Source organism: Cyprinodon tularosa, unplaced genomic scaffold (assembly GCF_016077235.1).
Source record: "Cyprinodon tularosa strain WSP-4 unplaced genomic scaffold, ASM1607723v1 ctg551, whole genome shotgun sequence".
NCBI lineage: Eukaryota > Metazoa > Chordata > Actinopteri > Cyprinodontiformes > Cyprinodontidae > Cyprinodon > Cyprinodon tularosa.
Window position 1 is genome coordinate 1,497,053 of NW_024039287.1, and position 7,386 is coordinate 1,504,438.

Genomic DNA, 7,386 nt, shown 5'->3' on the forward strand with positions numbered 1-7,386 from the left:
TAAATTAGAGTGGAAGCTGAGATCCAGGACTTTTCACCAAACACTGTGTGTGACCTCACAAATATGCCTCTGAAAAAATGGTTAAAAAATCCCATGAACACTCCTAAACCTTGTGGAAAGCCTATCCAGAAGAGTTAAAGCTGTTCTAGCTGCAAAGGGTGGACGAACATCATATTGAACTCCTAAGGATTAGGAATGGGACATCACTTAAGCTCATATGTGAATGAAAGCAGCTGAGCAAATACTTTACTTTTTACTGTAGAATATTTAGAAGCCAATCCTTCCCCCATCACTGCAAAATAACAACAGCTGGTCTGGTACCAAATAAAGACCCATTAAATTGTTTATGATTACCAATGTGCGGAATGAGAACCATATCCTGATGGGCAAAACTAAATCAAAGGGTTATCTTCAGTCTTGCAGTTTCATTTTTGCCAAATAAAAGATGAAAGTAGCAACAGAGGTAATCTTCCATAAAGTACCTTTGGGACCATAATCCAAGTGAAGGAGCATGGTTTTATCATAAACAAAGCAATACCAAGTAGCCTTTGTTAAATATTTAGCAAAAGGGTTAACAGAAGAAGCTTAAGTGATGTTTAAGGGTCAATGACCATGGGTAGAGGGCTTTAGAAAGACCCTTAGTGTATCTAGCTCAGTTTTCTACATTCCTTCCAAACTCCTATCCTGAAGACAAGTCTACTGAAATCTCCTCAAAATCTGCAACAGAAGATTCATTCAAGCAAAACCAATACCTGGAGAGATCTGCTCAGATAAGATCTTTGAGCTCTTTGGATGTTAAAACCAAAACATGTCTGGGGTGTGGTTTACATTATGCAACATCTCAAACACATTATAACAGCAATGATGGCTGAAGATGAGAAAATCATAAAGTAGAGCTGCCTTTCAACATTTTGTTCCTTGCAGAACTCTTGTAATGGATGGTAAGATGAAAAAGGAGAAACGCTATATCCTCTATAGGCAAGGCAAGGCAAATTTATTTGTATAGCACAATTCAGTACAAAGACAATGCAAAGTGCTTTACATGATTAAAATACAGGAAGATAAAACAGAATCAAAGCAAGTAGGAAAAATGAAAAAAATAAAGAACATAAGAACATACAGATATAGAAGCCATAACTTTTTCAACCGGAGATGGTCATTAAGATGTTTAAAGTAGATTTTTAAAACAAAAATTATTAAAACAAGGTGATTAAAACCGCTTTAATCACCCTCTCATTCACTAGTACAATATTTTAATACATGCGGAGCAGGATTACAAAAGAGGTTTCAGTTTTTGGCTAACAAGTAAAATCGTCTTTTATTTACTGCCATATATTTGGGGTTGCAGTGTTGACATCAGATTTATAAATGTTAATATTAGACATATACTTAGACAAACTTTATTGTCATTTTGTAGACACAGAGTGTATACAAAACGAAATTTTGTTCAGAACAGCTCTCAAGACATTTCCATTTCTTATAGTGGAGCAGTGATAAAATATAAACATGATGATCAGATGTAAACATAAGACTGGACATTTTTCTGGACCTGCATCAGATGCTTTGAAGCCTCTTCCCAGAGGGCAGCAGGGAGAACAGTCCATGGTGGGAGTGTGAGGGATCATTGATGATGTTACGGGCTCGGGACACTCAACGCTGGGAGGAAATGTCTTTTATGGAAGGAAGAGGAGCCCCGATGATCCTCTCTGCAGTTCTCACCACTCTCCTCACCTTCTTCCATTGTGTGGAGTTGCAGCCTCAATACCACAAAGTGAGACAGCTGGTCCGAACCCTCTCTATTGTGCCCCTATAGAAGGTTGTGAGGATGGGTCAGGGCAGGCGGGCTCTTCTCATCCGCGACAGGAAGTACATGCGCTTTTGTTCCCTTTTGACCAGTGAGATGGTGTTTACAGTCCAGGTGAGGTAACTCATCAGGAGTTAAATCCAACACTTTCAAGTATCTATATTAGTCCAAACTAGATCAAGTTAAAATGACACAGCTGAAAGTGTTAACACTGTGATAGGGTTTGAAAAAACCTCTTTATTGTTGCAATTCAACAATTATTAGGGTTGAAATGTTATCTAACACTATTGTGCAATGTCAAAAGTTACCACTACACATTAATTTAATGTTTAAAGCAGGCGTCCCCAAAGTCGCTCCTCGAGGGCCGCTGTCCTGCAGGTTTTAGAGGTTTCTCTGCTTTAGCACTGCTGATTCTGATGATTGCAGTTCAGCAAAAGCCTGTTAATCAACTATCAATGTAAATCAGGTGTGCTGGAGCAGGGAAACCTCTAAAACCTGCAGGACAGCGGCCCTCGAGGACCGACTTTGGGGATGCCTGATTTAAACTATCATAATTAAAATTCATAACTATAAATAATAGTAAGCAGAGCGGTCAGTTCTTTCAGTGAGTGATAGCAAATAGCTGCACACATGGACATTTTCTCTCAAGTACAGTGGACTTTTCTAAATCTTTTTCTATTGTACTGTATGTGTTAACAGCAACAGCTGTATTTAAATAAAAATACTGGTTTTACATTTCTGTGTTCAATGAATCCAATCATTTTTCATAATGGAGAAGCACTGCCGTTAATATCGAGTCACATTATTTCTTATATTTTCCATTTCGACTTTATGGGATCATTAATGACCACTTAACACACACAAACACACTCACACACACACACTTGGTGTGGCAGCAAAGAGTGTGGACTGCCAGGGACAGTTGGTGCCATTACTGAGGCTGGCTGTCTGCCGCCAGGCTTTAACCCTCCTTCCTAGGGAACAAGAAGTGCTGTTCATCATCAGACTTACTCTAAGACTGCCAGACTTAATCTCCCCGACTGTTTACTATTTTCACGCAGCACTCTACATGCTACATCTACACTAGAAGGTCCCCAAAATATAGTCTTTCATGTAGAGATATTTTTATCTTTGAATTTATGAAAGTGGATAAAAATAAAGTGGATAAAAATATATCTATATCTTTTAAGACATTGTAATGAGGCACAGTATAAAGTATTCTCTTATAAAAACAGTTTTGTGATCAACTATCATACTTCTGCTGTACTTTTTCTAACCTGTAAAACATTAATTTATGTATTTGGTTGCACATTTGTTGTTTATTTACAATCAAAAATTGTATCCTTCTGCAAACTTCTTTCAAAACATTAGTCTAAAGCTAAATAGTCAGGCAAAAAAGGTGAAAATAAATCTATTTATTACAGTTTTTTTTTTGTTTATTTTTGCTCATTTTTCTCCCCACCTGAAAAAAAAACAAAAAAAAGAAAAGAAATTCATAAATAGATTTATTTCTAATCTGCAGAACTGGAGCAAAATACCTAACGGAAGCGCTGCATAGATATTTTATGTAATAGTAATGTCACAAACACACAGAAAGGGTCTAGAGATCTAAGGCTAAATATAACAGCTAGAATTTGCAATCAGTAATCAGCAGTGATCATTTTCAAACAAAAGGAAGATATGAAACTGGAAATTTGTTGGATTCAGCAGCTTTTCTCGAGCTAAGAGGACACAGACAGTTATACTCCTCAGGAAGAGCAGCTCTGCTCTAGGAAGCCTCCTCAACCCAGTTCTGAAAACAGAACATCCCTGTCAGAAATGTCCTCTACCTCGTGCACAAAGCTGTTGGTGAGCTGGAGAGTTTCCTCAATGACAGACTGCTGCATCCTAGGTGCACAAAGGAGCATCATCACAGATTCTTCTTCCAAGCAGGTGTATTATCAGTATGTTTATATCTTTCCTTATTTTTATATAACTTTTCCACTATTCTTTGTTTTCTTTTGTTTTTATGCATGAATACAAACATGTTCTTTCCTTTTTCGCAAAATTTTCCTTAATATACAGTAGCACATTTTTTGTAACCTTTTTGTGTATCTGCATACTTCCATTGACATTACACTTTGCAGTTGGTACAGCTGAATTACCCAATAGTTTGACACTCAAGTCAATGTCAGTTCTGCTTGAACCGCAAAGCCCACCCATGTATTGAAGCCTTTTTCACAATCACCAATAAAATCCAGTTGATATTGGTTTCTCATTATGATAGCGATGCTATTACAAATGAACTTTCTAATAATGATTTAAATGTCATGAATCTTTTAGGCTAACACATTAGTTACTTTTATCTATATAAAGGTAGTATTAACTTTCAGGTAATAAACTGTTAATCTTTATTTTGTCATTGGGAAAGTGCTGCTGTAAAATGTATCCTGAAGGATTATAATAATTTTTTTCCTCTAGTGAGAAATTAATCAATTAGGTTAAATGGAGTCACAGTGTTTTTATTTTCACCAAAAACAATAAATATGTGACAAGAGAAGGTGCCTTGATAAATAACAGCCAATAAAGGGACAGAAAAAGTCATTCTGAGCCATTGACTTAAAAATTAGGTTATCTTGTTTATTTCTTGGACCTAATGTTGAAGAGCAAATACCGCTTTCGGCTTTTCACAATTATTCCAAACAAACCTCCCAACCTTGTTGACTTCTTTATCAGCTCAACTTTATTTATAGAGCAAATTAAATTGTTTAAAAACAGCAAGACAATAAAAAATAAGTTAAAAAAATTATATAAAACAACTTAATAATAACTCCTGTAAGCATTTCTATCATCCCCCTTTCATGCAGCAGCTTTGCTGTACATTAAATCCTCAGCTTGCCCTTGTTAACCCGTCATGACCCTGACAGGACCGTCCTGTGTGGTTACGGTCTGTCACATGCAGAGACCAAGCCGTTCGGGTGTGAAGACTTGGCCAAGGACCTTCCAGTTACCATGGTGACTGTCAGCATGACCAACCGTATCCCTGACTCGGACCCTTCGCACCACATTGCATCTGACCTGCTTTTGTTCCCTCACGCCGGCTTCCTCATGCAGATGGTGGAACACCGTGGTGACTTTTAGATAGAATGTTTAGCAAAAAATCTGCCTTCGTAGAGACAGATATTATTAATCCTGTCATAGAAAAATGACAGATCAGAGTTCGATAGAGCTGCTGAAAAACCTCGACTGACCAGACACCACCAGTTTTTGAGTATCTGCTACAGCAACAAATAATGGCTGTTGAATTCATGCTGTTAAATGTCATGAAGCTTTGTTTATCAATTGTTAATAAGTTATTATATTTCTTAATATCACACATTATTCCAATTATAACATCAGACTAAAGCCTTCAGAAACAAAATGTCTAAGATAAAATTAAATGTGCCTTTATTGAACCAAAACTGGATTATTTATATTAAAAATAAAAAAACTGGAGAAAAAAAAAACTTTTAATATCTGATTATTCATTACTCTTTTATTACAAAGAAAAAAACTACAGAGGCACATTAAAATTGCACAAACTAACAGTAATAGCCTTTTATTGTTAAATAATAGGTGTATGAGGTTATGAGGAAGACCAGGAAACAACACAAACTCAAAATGATAGTGTTTTGATTTCAAACACATTTGCTTTGAACAGTGAATTAACAACTTTTGTTTATCTTTTAACTCTTCACTGTTATGTTAAACTTATACATTTTTCCATATTTGTGTGACCATTTTTTCTATAATCTTTTTACTGCTGTAAACACCAAAATTTCCCCAATGTGGGACAATAAATGGATGTTCTTTTCTATTCTGTTAATAATTTCTAATGCCTTTTATTTTTCTTTATAAAAATTAGTTATAGTATATATATCCTATTGATTTAGCCATGTTTTATTAGTTTCTTTTACTGCTTCTTCACCTTGTAGAACAAGGAGAGCAGAGCAGGCAGACCCTGAACCAGATAAATAGACTTCATGCTCCATAAAGGGCCAAATGGCAGATCCCATCACGATTCAGGCCTACACCTCGTCAACATGATAATGATCTCCATCATTTATCACAGACAATAAGCTGCGTCCAATCAGACCCTGCATCGCTTGCGTCTGCCTCTGTTGACCTGCTGCCTCCCACCCCCCCTCTCCACCGTGCAGACGCATGGTTTCTTAGCAACCCACAAGCAGCCTATGGAGAACACCAACTCAAACATGCTGCTTCTCATGCACGCACACATTCGGAAATGTGAGGGAGGAGGATAACATGTTTCCACCCTGCCCTCTGCCTCAACCTGTCAGCCAACAAATTATGAGACCAGGAGACACAGCTGAATCTAACAACCTTTACAAAAAATCCATGTACACTAAGCTAAAGCAGTACGTATAACCTTTCCCTACTTGATTATTCTGTTTTCCACCGATTACCAATATTTAGAGCCCAGCAGCCATAAAATCTGCATTTTCCCAAAGACTGAGGGCATTATAAGACGAAAGTTAAAAGCTCTGCAGCCTCCATCCAGTTTTACACCATTAGCACATTGAGGGGAGAGCTTAAATACAGTCAGCAGACGATGGATCAACCAGTGCCCTGAGCAGGAGACAGCTCCATAATTCCCCTAAGGGGCTGGGTGGGGGGGGGACGTTCAGTACTGTAATAGCAACTTGCACGAAACCACTGCCTCTGGAGAGGTGTTGGTCTGGGTGGATAATGAACAACCTTTGGGCAGCTCGAAATCCCAAACAGCCTCGACTCCTGTACACGTTTACTCAAGCGACATCTGTCTGCAACCACTATATGTTTAAAATAGATTATAGTGTCTCTGAAACAATACAAAAAGAAGTCTGAGAGAAAATCTATGTTACATCTAGAGGACAAGTTCGGAGGGGGTTTTTCCTGCAGATTATTTATGTCAGGGTGATGGACTGACTGCTTTGGGTGAATGCAGAGGTATAAAAATAACTTATTCACATTTTTTCAGCCTGCAGAGCTAGATAAACCCATGCAATGTGAAAAAATCATTAAGGTATGATCTGCCTTTCAAAAGCACAATTAAAAAATGTGGAAAATCTGCAACAAACTACATTCTGATACCATGCCCTGCACAAATTAATGATGATCAGACCTTATGCTTTCAATAGGCCATAAATACAGTACTGAAATTGTGTGCACTTTAAAGGTCTGCAAGAACCTCCAGCTTTCCCAATGCAATCCACCCACATTAACAGCAGACAGTAAACCTTTTCTGAGTCAGATTTATAAATGTTGAAGCAAAAAGTGAAGCATGCAGACGTCTTGTTAGTCTTTATTGCACAGCTTCTGGCCTGTATATTTTCAATAAATGTCCAGCTTTTATAACCTAAGCAGGAAGTGACCTTCACACAAACACAGGTGACCTTAGGGGGGAAGGGGAGGTCACTGCATGTTGTCATTCTGTGAGCAATCTATGGACTCAGCAGCTGAGCGGGAGCCTATAAGCAAAAAAAATACATTATATTAAATAATTATTATATTAAAGGTTTAGGTTTCAGTTTTAAAAAACAGAAGTTTTCTGCCTTTGTTAA